Genomic DNA, 14997 nt, shown 5'->3' with positions numbered 1-14997 from the left:
TGATTAATATGATTCATATCATACTAATCCCCTCTACTTGATCTTTTATTTTTTCACTAATTGTGAAGAATAATTGGGTCTGTTTTTGTTTTTGTAATTGATCAATTGCACAAATAACTTATAGTGGTCATAAATATGTATCTGTTTGTTCATTTATTATATATATTACTTCATCAAATTAGAATCCAATGTACCTGATATTATGGTCACAATGCGTTTTGTTTAAAAGTTGAAGTGGGCCTGCATCAGGGCACCTTTTTAAATATATTTGTTTATATGTTTTCCTTTAAACAGATACAACAAAAAGGGTTTTTGCTTGTTCATGACAGAATGTAGCCCATTGTGATGCTGCAATTAGAACAATCTGCACAAAAACGAGGCAGTTGCTGAATACACTTTTATTTTATTCTGTGTATTTTGTTTTACTTTACCCTAGTTTCTCTAACATGTATCCCTAAAAATATAGACACACATGTATGTATATATGTCCTCTAATATTGAAAACATCTTAATACACTTTGAAAGGTTATGTCTTTCTCCCTAGTATTCTACATGTAGCTCCACTCTCTGCAGTTTGAGCATGTTCTTTAATCCAGTTGTTGGTTAATTAATAAAACATCTAACAACAAGGCAAATGGAAACAAAGGAATACATTCCTGTAAAAATCCCATCCTGATTTATATTACTTAAAGGATACATAGTGAAATATATGCAAATTGCTTTTAAAGTGCATAGTATATATATAAAGTATCAAAGTCTTCTACATATTTTAATAGATCCTTTCTGGTAAATGGAAGTTTAGCATTAGATCTTCAGAAATGTCTAAGGTAATATACCATTTCTTGGTAACTTGAGTGATAATACTCATTAGGACAGCTAAGACTAGTTGTATGCTTTAATACCAAACACTCTAAACCTATTTTAACAAATATTTGTCATTACATTAAAAAATAAGTTATAAAGCTTAATTCTGTGACCTATTATTTTCGAATTGACCTCTCTACAATGTTACCCGTAGCAACCTTAAACAGATTTTAATCAAGTCAATCCTATTACTCATTTAAATTGAAGTGAAAAGCACTCAGACCAAAGAAATTTGCATTCAGCAAATGGGTATTTGATGAGCAAAAAATGATAATATATATATTGTATAACATGCCCGGCTTCACTGGCTAATAAACATCCCATGAAAGTGACAAACTTCTGAATTTTTTTAGCTTCAAATGTTTGCACATAAATGATTTAATAATGCATTAGCAATTCTGCTTTTGAATTAAGAAAAAAACATATTGGGAAAACAACACAGTAGCGCTTCTTAAATTTGTAATTAACAAATTTATTACTAATTCTGTGCATTTCTTTAATATGCAGTGCTTCCGAAGAGGAACGTTAATACACAATGGCAGAAAGAAACTAATTTCAGCACTTTGGAGAAATGAATGCCTTTTAATGCCGTGTGTTCCTCTTATCTGTGTGCCACATTATTGTAATAAGTGCATTCAGAAATAATTTTGCTTCAAATATTTTTACAAATCTCACCCTCATTTGCATGCAAGTAAGTTGTCAGCTTAAATCTTTGAAATGCAAAATATATCTCATTTCTATATTTCATCAAGGAGCTTTTCATGTTTAATAAATTACAACTTAGATCCTCCAAGACTTTGTTTTTCATTAACTAAAAGCAGAAAAAGGATACATTTAAAATCTTAATCACAACCTGCAAGATTATTTGCACTTTGCTAATATTTGCCTTGATGGGACTTTAATATTGGCAAACTAATCCAGCCGACAAGGTTATACAGAAGGCTTTATTTAAACAAAAAAAAGTTTTATTCTTTGTAATGGGATCATATCAAGAGCCTTTTAGATGTGAGAATGTGTATTAGTTGGATACTGTTTAAGACTGCCATACAGCTGAGGAAGGAGACTTGAAGTAGTGGTTTGTCTGCAGTTGTTCATTAAGATGTATATTGAAATATAAAATCACATGCTTGAATAGATAGACAGATAGTAATTGATTTGTCTACCTAGTGTAATTCAACAGTGAATGTGGTGGCCTTTTTTGAAAGGCATTTGCTTTATAGTGAATATACTTTGCATTCGCATCCTCGTTGGATTAGCATTTGATATCTTGAGGAGTTGGAATGTTTTTCAGAACATCTGTATTGTTGTTATGTGTGTGATAAATGCTTATGATTTGAACCTGAAAGATGTAGCAGAAATGGTTTGTTATGGTCCAGGCATTGATACCTTATTGCTACTACCTCCATGGATCATAGAGGTAAAGCTGGTTAATTCTACTGCTCGTGAAAATGTGTCATAGGTTTCAGGATATTTTCACTTTCCAAGCATTTGATTATATTCAGATGAATCGTCATACTATCATCTGTACTGATAGGCAGAAATCCTCGATAAATAGGTGATGTTTTAAGTAAATGTTATATTATTAATGGGGGGAGGGTTTGTGTGTGCTTGTTTTAAGGAATGTACTGATTATGATATTTGAGATTGCATAATTAAATATTTGTATCAGAATGCTTGAATGTGTAGTTTTTTATAATACCCAGGAGAAACTGCAGCTACAGTAGTTTTAATTGTCAAGCCAGATACTAAATCATTGAAACTTAGCCTGCTGATGCCACATTTTTCTAACTATGCAAACATTGTAATAGACCTCTTTTTGTTTTTGCCATCAGGATACATTATTCTTATCAAACTTAAAATATATTGTTGTTTGCTGCTTCTGTGTTCTGGTTTGTGGTTGATATTGGTAGGCCTACTTATCAGGAGGATGCACCAGTGCTCAGGGAACTATGACATAAGTAAGTCAAATAGCGTTAAAGGTGTAGTGGTAATGCTAGGGAAATATATTTTTGAAGACATTTGAGTGAAATTGAATAAAACCTGTTTTATAATTCGTATAGTTTTTTTTCTTGTTTTTTCATGGGGACATTTTTACCCACTTAAGATATATCTGTGTATAAAAAATACCCCATAGACACGATAAGATGGCTTAGTTTTAAATGACTGAGAATTAAGATACTTCTTTCTTATCATTTGAAAACTTGTATTCATGTCAATGTATTTTTCTGTCTTAAACACATTTGCCTGAGAATTTTTACTTCAAGACAGTTACACATTTTGTTAGGTTGTGACTTTTAATCCTTCATGTCCTGTTCTATTAGGTGACAAAATGATTTTTCAATACCATACCAAATACAATCAGCATAATTGTATGTCATATAAAAGTCCATAGTTCCTTGATCATACATTTTAAGGACAACAGTACGAGCTTCTTTGATTCCAACTGAATATGATTAGAAGTAGATTGTACGCGTTTCCTTTTGATACAATACAGGATAAAAGCTCTAGATATAAGGCATGTAGATAATAGAGAGGCGTGTGAACTGATCAGAGCTATAACGATATAAACAAATACCCAATCAAAATAATGAAAACCATCATGTACACTGTGGGGAACTGTCTCAGTAAACACAACTGACAAGTGCAAACAATACATAAAGTACACACTATTTGCGTGTCATTAGCAAATGTATTTTAACAGGATATTCTCAGACAATTAAGACATGCATTAACACGTGCTGTAGCAATGCATATTTAAGTGGTGGGGCATGAGCTTGTAATGTAGGCTCACAGTCAATAGCAGTGATGCAACATGAGTGATTGGCATGATGGCACACATCTGATTATAAAGCAGATACTAAAGAAGGCACACAGAACATATTTGAGATATATGTGTGCTCACTGATTGGATGAAAGGAAAACACCTTGAAGGTCTACAATTTAATTTTTTTAAATAAATGTGTTCCAATGTTACGGGCAGTAGTGTGAAGTAGTGGTTAGGCCTCTGGACTCTTGAGCACAGGGTTGTGGGTTCAATCCCAGGTGGGGGCACTGCTGTTGTACCCTTGAGCAAGGTCCTTTACCTAGATTGCTCCAATAAATGCCCAGGTGTATAAATGGGTAAAATGTAAAAAATAAATTGATATCTTATAACAATTGTAAGTCACCCTGGATGAGGTCTGCTAAGAAATCAAGTAATAAATCCAAGGTAGGAGGCTGATAATTGAACAGAAAAAAAGAAACATCAAAAAACCAAACCCACTTTTATACCCACAGCATAAGCTACTGTGATAAAGTTATAAAATGGCAACAATGTAATTTGCAGATACGTAGCTCATATTTCAAATGGTTTCTATTCGAAATTTGGTAGGCATCATCCGAAGAGCCATTGCATTACAACACCAAGTTGATAGTTTTACCATTGAGTTATTTTCTTGTTATACTTAAGTACATGTAGATTACATGTAGATTATCTCATCTGATTGACACATGTCTTGATGTTCACAAGGTGTTCTTATAGCCAACTGATAATCTGAATATTTCATATCAATGTAAACTAATTGTATGCTGACATAAATGAAAAAAACAACAAAAACATTTTTTTGAACCACTAGTTCTGTTTCCTTAATACGGCTTACAAAGTTTAACAGAGACACTGAATTATGTCTTTGTTCAAAAGCATTTTTCTACCTCAAAAGAACCTCATCTGTCATCTCTGTTCGTAACAGCTCTGCAGACTGTAGGTGCATGAACAATTCGGTGAGCTTTTCCCTGTGCTCTTTCGCTGCTGTGTCTCTGGTCTCAATCTAAAGCATTCGTTATAAATTGCTCAGAGATTATTTACATATCTTATAATAGCAATTATAAATGGAGGAAAAAGAAGAACATTTGCAATTTGATGTTTATGGTTTTGACTTGTATGTAATTAATAGATGCTTCAAATATGAGCCAATTAATCCTGAGAAATGTATGTTCAATTTTACTTGAATATATTATTACTATAAGAATACATCATTTTACATAGTAATCTACAAGGCCATTCCATCATTCAAAAGGTATGAATTGTGGAATACATACATGGGGCAAATGTCATCACAAATAATAATGTATTTGATTGTTTGATCGTTTGTTTAGAAAAGCATTACAAATGATGACGTTTTAAGGTATTGTTTTCATTTACTCAAGCAAAACAGTTTGGGTATTTCTGTCTATATCCATAAAGTGACACATAAAGTTCCAAAATACTATTTGTGTAATTATATCAAGACAAGTATTGTATCGATACAGACTGATGTATATAATAGAATTTTTAATTCCAGTAAAAGCCATATTAAAATATAGGCCATATCAAGTGTAAAAGAAGGCATATTCCAATCAACACTATATTTACAACATGCCTTGATTGTTCCAGTAAAAGTTTAAGGATTGAGAGGTGCAATTTTGATTCACAGAAATTATGAAGAATTCCCAGTACTCAGAAAACAAACAAACATACAGAAAAAAAAGCACCGAGTATATAAATAAACATGCTGAAACACATTGCTGCCTTAAGAGTCCATTTTCAATCCTCTTTCGATTAAAATGTCCCTGCAGGAGCTTGTAGGGTTGAGTTTGGGGTGAGGTGGAGAGAAATAAATCAGTGCAGTCCAAGGAATAGTAATCCTTGTTGAGCATTTCGGGCTGATTGATATAAATAACATTGTCCTCGCCATCTGTCCAAAGAGGGACCTTTCCAGTTAGTGTTGAGCTGCAACGGCAGAATAATTAATGAATGGTGTCCTTTGTGCTGGTAATAAAGACAAGACAAATTATGTTATAATCCAACTGCTGCTCGTTTGTCACAGCCAAATAAAATGTCAAATAAAAGTGAGGGGCCACTGTGTTTGTTTAATGGAGTGCAAGCTACCTGTTCCTATAGTTGACAGTAGAAAAAAATGTAATAAGCCCACTGGAAGCTAAATACGCTAAAATACAAGGGATCGTGTTCATCACTCAGACACATTTGTTTCTGATTCAAACGCAACTGTTGTAGAGGCAGTATATAACAAATTACATTGCTTTTTTGTGTTTAAAAAGAAAATTACGTATTATTTGGGACTCTTTATAAATATTTTATGATTACTTCAGAAACAAGCATTTGTTTTGTGTTTTTAAATAATACCTACAAATGTAATGCAGGGCATTTATATTTATATTTATATTTATAATTTTCTATTCCATACATTTATTATAGTTATAGTATAGTTCAGACATGATTTAACTTGATTATGCCCTTTGTAAAGTATTATAGAAAGGTGTAAAGTGTTTTATTTCTTTTTTTCTATTTAATTCATATTTTAAATCAAAACAGCTAAATGTTTTAGGTGTTCACAAACTGAAATCTTGATTTGGTCTAATCAAACTTAAATTGAAAATCCGTCCCACATTTTCAAAACCCCTTTAGAATCTTCCTAAACAGAATTTAACAATTTAATACTAAGTATCTCTGCCAAAGTAGTGTGTCACACAGACCATTTTCAAAATTTAAAGTGAAGAAAACATAGAGGCCTAATGGAAGTCTGCCTAATGGAAGACTAATTGATTAATTGACCAGCCTAGGAACATTAAGGAATTTCATACATGATTGGCCAGTCAATCAATCAATTATTGTGACTACAATAGACACCAGATAGAAATAAGACTGTGAAGAGTTTATATGTATTGTTCATTTTTTTTTTTCATTTAACTCCGTGTTGCATTTAGTATTGAAGAGTATTCATGATCAAGCTACCCTGAGGGAACCCATCTTTCTATCTTTTTCTTTTTCTTTCATTCTTGCTTTCTTTCTTTTTTATATGTGTAATCCTGTTGGAGTTGGTTCTGTTGGGCATGCATGTACAACAAAGGTGGCACCAGAGTTTTTTGACAGAAGTTTTCCAGAGGGATGTACAGGGATGCTGGGGATTGTACATAGTGAGGTATAATCCCCTCATTGCTGAGCGAGAGTTTAAAGGGGAGGACATTCAAAGATTTCCACTGTAGCACCCCAGCCAGATGTATTGAAACACTGGGAGTGAAAAGATCAGTTGTTGTCAGCTTCTCACTTTCATAATGACACAGAAAGGGTGAAGCTACTCTTCCCCTGACAAACAAAAGTGCCCGTGATGTGCCAAGGTACTTAGTCTAGCTCTTGTATTTGTCCCAAGGTCTAGAACCTTGTGCATGAGCTGAAAAGGGAGGAGGTACCTTGTGCAGGTGACAATGAACTGCTTTTCCCTTAATGCAAAAAAGCAAGACCTGTGCCAGTGCTGGGGAAAGAGGGGAGTTGAAAACGTTTATATTGTGTTCCTACAGCCATTGTAGGGAGCCACAGTGGGGGAGATTGATGTTCTAGAACAGGGAACCCAATTTGCAGGTCCTCATAGACAGCAGCGTATTTTGTTTTTGTTGTTGTTTGAGCCATATCCTGAGGTAGAACTAAGTAGAGTGATTATAGTGTATTTAAACAAGGAAATTAAGTCTTATTGTGCATGCAGAATGCTTCTTAACATATTAAATGACAACATGTTTTGTTTAAAGTTCATGTCAATTAATCGATTTTTTTGATGATGTACATTTCTCACAGGTGTCTCTGCTGGTACTAACAGTATCTGTACCTTAGCCAAGCAGACTTTTCTTTCAAAGGGTAATTTTAGTCAAAAAGAAAGCCCTTTTTATTTAACTAGCTCTTACATTGACCTTTCCCTTTCAAAACATTAGGAAAACATGTAACCTCTGACATTTTCATATTGTGCTGGATTGATAAAGCTGACCTCGGTACTGTTGCTCCAGGTCATATGGAAATGAAAGGTGTGCCGGGTGCCCTTTCTTATTATTTTTATATGACTTAAATAAAAAATGAGTACAGGGGAGACCTCTCATTCCTCATGATGTCTTTGCAATATTATGAAATGTGTGTGCGCGTGCATGTGTGTGTGGATAATATTCAACATGGCCGATGCTGGTTAAGAGTTAAGTGTCTTGTTTTGGGTTCTGATAATCCTCGGTCCCCCATTAGCATTAATTGTCCCTTAAATTCCATCTCAGTCAGTGTCTGTAATTAATCCAGTGTTCTGACTGTGCTCCTCGCTGCAACATGGGAAAGCAGATCGTGGAAAAATGAGTTAAGCTGTAGCATGTTCCACTGGGAATCACCTATGGCAGAGGGCAGCCCTGCTCTTTCACAGAACATGTTCCGTCTGTAAAATTCACAAACCTGGCACCCTCACAGGCATCTGCTGCTTGCTCTAATGCCAGTTCACGGTATACATACAAACATCTGCTTCCCTGCACAAAGGGGACACGCAGCACTTGACAGGTCTATGTTAGCAGGGCTTGCTTTGCCAGTTCTTTATACAAAAACCTTAATGCTTCCTGTCAAGCCATTAGCTGTGATACGATCAGTGCAGGCCCCATTAAGCCATCAGTGTCCACCTGTGATAAAGACAGCCATTTGTTTTCTTAAAGCCCACTTAATGTCCGTTTAACTCAATTTGTCAGGAAATGTAGAACAATTTCCTCTCGGCCTGAAATCTGGTAGTGGTTCAAAACCAAAGGAGCAGGAGGTCAGAATACATATTCAAATTAAGGATTAAAATGCCTCTTGCATGTAAAATATCATGGTGTGCAGAACTGAATAATATTTCCTTCCACACGGTGCTGTTTTCTGGACAGCAGCATTACCAGTGGATGTAACATGTATTAGACCCACACTACAGCAGTTGCATTTTCTTCGTCTTGTCAAGTAAGGAATTTCCTACCTGTATGTAGGTCCAGCAAATAATATACTAGACACATTGTTTAACCCAAAGATGTATTTTATAGTTCTACTTGAATTCCAAGTAAAAGCAATTAAAGACCAGCTGTTGTGAAGACATTAAAATATCTAAGTTATTCATATAGAAATATTTGTGAAAACAAAAACACTATGTAATTAGAAATATGTGCATTTTTAACAATCATATCAAGACATGAAAGTATGTAGCATTTGAAGAAAACTCAAAGGACTAGTCATAAAAGGAGAAACAGAAAGGAAAATTGAAACATGACAAGACTGTTGACAATAGTTATGATTTGTTTCTTAGTTATCTGCATTCATTCTACCCTATCAATGGCAGTTGGAATCTGGACATTTACTACTATTTACTGTCAATGTGTTGTAATGAACTGATATTCCTCAAAGATATCATGTTTCCCAGATGGAGTAACTTAACAGCAACCTAACATCTGTTCAGGTTTGTTATCAATTCATTTGAAATCAGGAGGCACATGACCTGTGCTCGATAATCCCAGACACACGAAAGACAAAGTCAAGATTTATTCTCAGAGATTATTAATCTATAAAAACATCCAAATGCCTTAAGCGTCGAGCTTTGGCACTTCACAGTGTGTGCTCCGCTGCTGCTCCTGTTGGGGATGTCCAAGCTTGAGTCCAAGCGTTCGGGAACTTGGGTCTGCACAGTGGCAAAGTGGGATTGTTGACATCTGTCGTGGTTGGAGAGCTCAGTAAGCAGGAAATGGGGTGTCACTCGGAGTGCTAGTTCGCTATTATCCTGGCATCCTAATGAAGTGTCTGCAGTGCGCACAGAGCCTCTGGATGGCATCTTAACGCACGGCTAAGCAAAAGCACTTCTCCCCCTGTCACTGTCTTCCATCTGCCTGCACCCTACTGCACCCAATGGGACGGAACTGTAATAGAGCACACTGCTAGGCTTTTGCAAGGCATAAATGAGCCTATCAAATATGTAAAGGGGAAAAAAATGTTTTTATAAATTATTTTACTATTTTTTTCTTCACCTGGATTTCCATGTTAAAACGTGTCTGGTTAAAATAGTGTCTCTGTGTTAACCTTTGGACATGATGTTCTTATATCCGTGATTTCAACTGAACAAACGATGTAACGGATGCCACAAAATCAGTGGTTGAATGTTTTGAATAGTATTGCCACTTAAGGGTTACGGTTAGCCCTGGGTAGCAGAGTTCATACTCGAGTTTATAAATGTATGCAAACTGTTAAACAGTACCGCAATTCATTCTTTGAGAACAGTTGTTGTTTTTTTGTTTAGTTTTATTTTGCTTTTTGAAGAATTGTGGGAGGGACTGTTTATATACTAAACTCTTACACAGTGCCTAAGTAACTATTATAGATTATATTGTGAATGGCATGTGGAAACTGTCTCCATGTAAAGCGACATTTCTGAAGATATTATATTCTTATACTATTCTAGCACATAACTTATATCGGGATGTTTAACTTAAACACTGATGTTACTTTGTAAGAATGGGGAGGCCTTTGTAGAACTTTAAAACTTGAACAAATATATCCTGAACCTCTTATAATTTGTTGTCTCTTCTTTATTTGTATTATCAATCTACAATTTAGTACTGTTTCAAATAAATACTAAAATAACTTATTAATACATACAACATTATCTGCATTATGCAGTGTTTGATGGGCTTAACATCTTAACATATATACAATTCCTCATGTGCAGAAAACATGTGCAGTCCATGACATTAAGCAACAGATTTTGAAAGATCAACACTGAGATTGGGAACAAAGACAACCCCATACTCACATAGCGAACACATTTCCTGTCCAGGTATAATAAGGGTATAATTATCCCTTCCCAGTGTTTGTTGCATCCCTCTACCTACCTCATTTCCACCCCTTGTAACTGCCCCATGGCTGTCATCCCTCAGCCAAGCGAGTTTAAGTCTGTAATCCTGCATACTAATCAATAAACCGCCACTTGGCGTGTACTCTGTATGTTCTGAACACAAAATTCTTAACACGGCATCTGAACTAGTTCAAATTTTGAACACTGAGCTTTAAAGCAGAACTTTTCATACCTGTGCAGACATCAGTCTTACAGGAAAGCACTCCTGTGACATAGCCCAGGCAACAGGCATACACCTAGTCAGTCCCATTTGTTGGGTCATGACCTCATTAACCATGCTGTACTGTTTCAGACATAGCACTAAGCTTCCACCACTTCATCGGTGCAGCTGCTAGATGTGCTTGTGGAAATGACACAATGAGAATGGATGCTTTGGAAAATCAAGAAACAATTATGATGTATCGGTTTGTTTAACATGTAATATCATATTTGTGCAACAAACCTAAGTTGTTTATAGTGAGAAAGTATCTAACTTTGGTACAAGTAGAGCAGTGGCATGTGTTTCATAGCAAGAGCGCTTGTTTGTCTTTATTTTTATGGGTGGGTTTGTTTGTCAGAATTTGGTTCTGAAATATGTATATGTTCACTTTATATTATCTATTTATTGTATCTTTGAGTTGATCCAGCTGAAATACACTTCTTTTTAATTCTGAATGTAAAAATACCTAAAAACAGAAGTGGAGTTTTCTGGTGGTGATGGTACAACATGATTATGTTATTGATCAAATATTATATACCATGGCATTACAAGAGTCTGGCAGGATTCACTATACAGCTCTGGAAAAAATTAAGAGACAACTGCAGATTTGTCTTAAATCAGCATCTCTACATGTATGGCAGCCATTCCATTCCATTCATATTTTTATTTGGAATTTGGGTGAAATGTTGTCAGTACTTTGTAGAATAAAACAAAAATGTTCATTTTACCCAAATACATACCTATACATAGTGAAACCAGAGAAAATTATAATTTTGCAGTGGTCTCTTATTTTTTTCCAGAGCTGTATCTAGTTATTTAACTGTCATCAATATCATTCTTGTAAAGGGCCTTCACTCTTTTTTTGTTGTGTTTGAATGTCATGTCTTTTCTGTATGCCATGAGATTTGAGTTGTGTTCCATGTTTGTGACTTGCCCCAGCATAGACAAAACGAACCTGCTAATCTTATTTAATCTGTAATGATATTTTTCTGTGAACAACAGGATTCCTAATTTCTCATATCAGACTACTGTATTTCTAACGGTTTAGAGAGAACAGACAGTAATTCACTCTGTTCAAAGGTGCATCTCCAAAGGAACATCATTTGTATTTGCTAAGTGTCATACCTGGAAGAATAACTGTGCCAGATCTCCCAGACCCCTGACAGAGGAAGTAGGTAGTTAACCACATTACCAAACATAGCATGATGGATGCTGCAGGTTTGGCAGAGGTCAGAGGGCAGGCACTGCTCTTCTAAAGGAAGATGGATGAACCTCAGGTTAGCAACAAACCACCTCTTTCAGTCAGGCTTGTTTTCTTAGCTATAAACCATCTGACTTCCTGTTGAGAGCACAAACCACACTCTGTGGAAGAGAAGGATCCATGGTAAATGATGAGGCTGGTGTTACAAACAAGTAATATTTCTGTACGTTTGTAGAAAGAGGCATACTAATTTTCCTGTATCATTTCAAAGCAACCGAGTTTAGTTTCTAGTAAAATGTACACATCAATCACTGAATAAATCTTGTCTTTGTAGTTCATACTATTGTGTTGCAGCTATAAACTGAAAATGTATGCAATGAATCCAAGGAAGAGACGGAAACCTCACGTGGGATAACTAGTTGAATTGCTTTTTCTACACTTGATGTGTGCTGAATGACATTGCATATATATCATAACTTTTCACATTTTTAAATGTAACATTTTATTCCTCTTGTGTGTGCATTGAAATATTGTTGAACATTGTATTAGTCTGTGTTCCTCTTTTTGAGAAAATAGTATGGATTGGAAAATGATTGCGCCTTGTAAGCATGAGCACACATTCAAGGAGCTGATACTGCAATAAACAATATTATAAATGTCTTGCAGGCTAAATGGGCAGTCAATCCCTTGATACCCTGTTACCTTTTAGCCTTTGTTTCTAATCCATCAAAGAGCAGTCAGTTAATTTTACTCTGAGCTTCTTAAGGACAAATACAGCAATTCCATCACTGTACTATAGGTGTAAATGTACATAAATGTGGACAATTATGTTACAACCACTTATTGTGTTCATTGGTATTAAAATCACAATTACATGTTTGTGTGCATAGAGATGCAATTTGTGTAGATGTAATCTGCTTTAAAAAAATCCTTTAATATGTTACATTTTGTCATTCAGAAAATTGAATTTTATATTGACTATGTAAGGTGTCAGTTATAATAAAGTCTAATCATTCAGATACAATGACCCGAGAAGCACTTTCATGAACCAAAAGAATATCATCTTTAAAATGACTGATTGCTGTAACTTCATATAATATTAAAATCAGTGACGGAGGAAGTTACAGGCAGGAAACAGGGTGAAGAGTTAAAACATTATTTTGCACTGATGTTTTGTTTGAAACAAATTACAAACCATACTCCCATATTTCCTAGATATAATCATTGTTTTTCCAAGCTTCAGCTCTGTTACAATAAATGGAGTGATGCTTCTTTTTACCCACAAATCAGAGCAAACCAAAAATCAAATAAGCAAAGTTTCTGTAGGCTGGGAAGCCCAAACCCCATTCTAGAGGACATCCTTAATGAGAATAATTGTTAATTATCGCCATTTCCTGATGCCAGTGAGTGTTTTAAGGTCTTTGGAAGAACAGATAATTCATAGTGCAGGCACTGAGTGAGTACACTGTCTTATCTTACAACAAACACATATAGGATTATTTTCAAAAAAGATCCTCTGGAGGATAAAGTTATATGGCATCACCTCTCATTCTATAAAGCTTTAGATAGTAGAAAATAATGTTATCCTCAATCAGATATCCCAAGAAACCGTCCCTCCCCCACATTATTGTCTCAATGATATCCTTTTTTATATAAGACTATCTCACTTTGCGCTAGTCCATAAGAATGCATTGTCAGTCATTTAATAAGTACAAAAACACTTAAAAAAATATTCATTTAAAATAGATCTGTTTACTCATATGATGGACAAATTTTGATGCCAAAATAAATAATCTGTACTAAAACTGAAAGTTGTAAGAATAATTACCCATTTTTTTATTTTAATGTTCTTCATTTGCAGTAAGTAGGACACTTGCTTTATCTTTTTTTATTTAAAATACCAAGTTTAATCCATGGCATGAATTGTTTCTGAAAGTTACACAAAACAGTGTTAATGTACAGAGACAAGCATGGGTATCTGAATGAAATCTCTTAGTGATTTTTTTTTTTTTTTTTTTTTGTCTAGGTCTTTTGAAGAAAAGAGTAGGCCTATATCTTTTATTCTGATATTGGATTTCATCATTCAAAATACGGCAGTACAAATTAGCTTTGGAAATTAAATAAAGACCATTTCAAAAGCTGAAACAATATATAGTATTGAAAGTACACACTATGCACAATTGTCTATGGTTTCCCCAAAAAACAGCAGTGGCAAATAAATTATTTTATATATATATATATATATATATATATATATATATATATATATATATATATATATATATAAATAACAATGGGGGGGAACCTTAGGCTCAGCAGCTTTCAGTGGGTGAACGGTGATATGTGACTGGTTGATTTATCACAAGAAAAGGTAGCTAGAAAGTACAATTTTCTACCTAGCTGCAAACAATAATTCATAATGATATCCCTTCCAGATAAGAGACCTTTTCCTGTGTAGGGCTCCTGTGCTAAAATGATCTTGATAAATGTCAGTCTGGTGCAGGTAACTACTTTACAAACCATTAAGATTAGTTGGCTCTTTTTCGATGATAACAGCTACCATAGCCTTCTATGCTATAATAATATCTGGGTACAGATAAATGCCAGCAGTGTAGGCAGAGGTGTTTATCATGTGAGCTTCTGAATTGCTGACTCAAGTCATCACGTATTAACAGTTTCTCTTCCAGTGTAATATCTGGACGTTGCGTGTTTGTAGACGGTTCATTTTTATGGTGTAACTTTAAAGCTGTTTCTAGTATCAGCAATTTATTGCCATGTAGCTGCTTTCTCATGTGGTTAAAAAAAAAAGAAAAACTAAATTGCAAATCAAAATGATGCATTGAACTCATGTTTTACTTTTGTCTGTTGTATGCAATAATTGAAGTTGTTTAATAACATCTGAATATAAAACAAACATGAAAATAAATCTGTTTTCATCTGTGAACTCCTGAAATTCAGTCTGTGATACAGGGAAGGAAATAAGGCTCTTATTACATAGATGTTTGAGACATTTCAGCCCTTGTGCACTGCAGGCA

At 34.7% G+C, this 14997-nt stretch overlaps 1 protein-coding gene across 1 annotated transcript in view; it reads left to right on the top strand.

Moving 5' to 3' along the window:
* arhgap15 (Rho GTPase activating protein 15) overlaps positions 1-14997 on the top strand; it is a 168325-nt gene that overhangs the window by 135522 nt on the left and 17806 nt on the right. The gene's annotated exons all lie outside the window — the stretch shown is intronic.

This window comes from Amia ocellicauda, chromosome 16 (assembly GCF_036373705.1).
Source record: "Amia ocellicauda isolate fAmiCal2 chromosome 16, fAmiCal2.hap1, whole genome shotgun sequence".
In the NCBI taxonomy this organism is placed as follows: Eukaryota; Metazoa; Chordata; class Actinopteri; order Amiiformes; family Amiidae; genus Amia; species Amia ocellicauda.
This window is presented reverse-complemented; position numbering and strand designations above follow the sequence as displayed.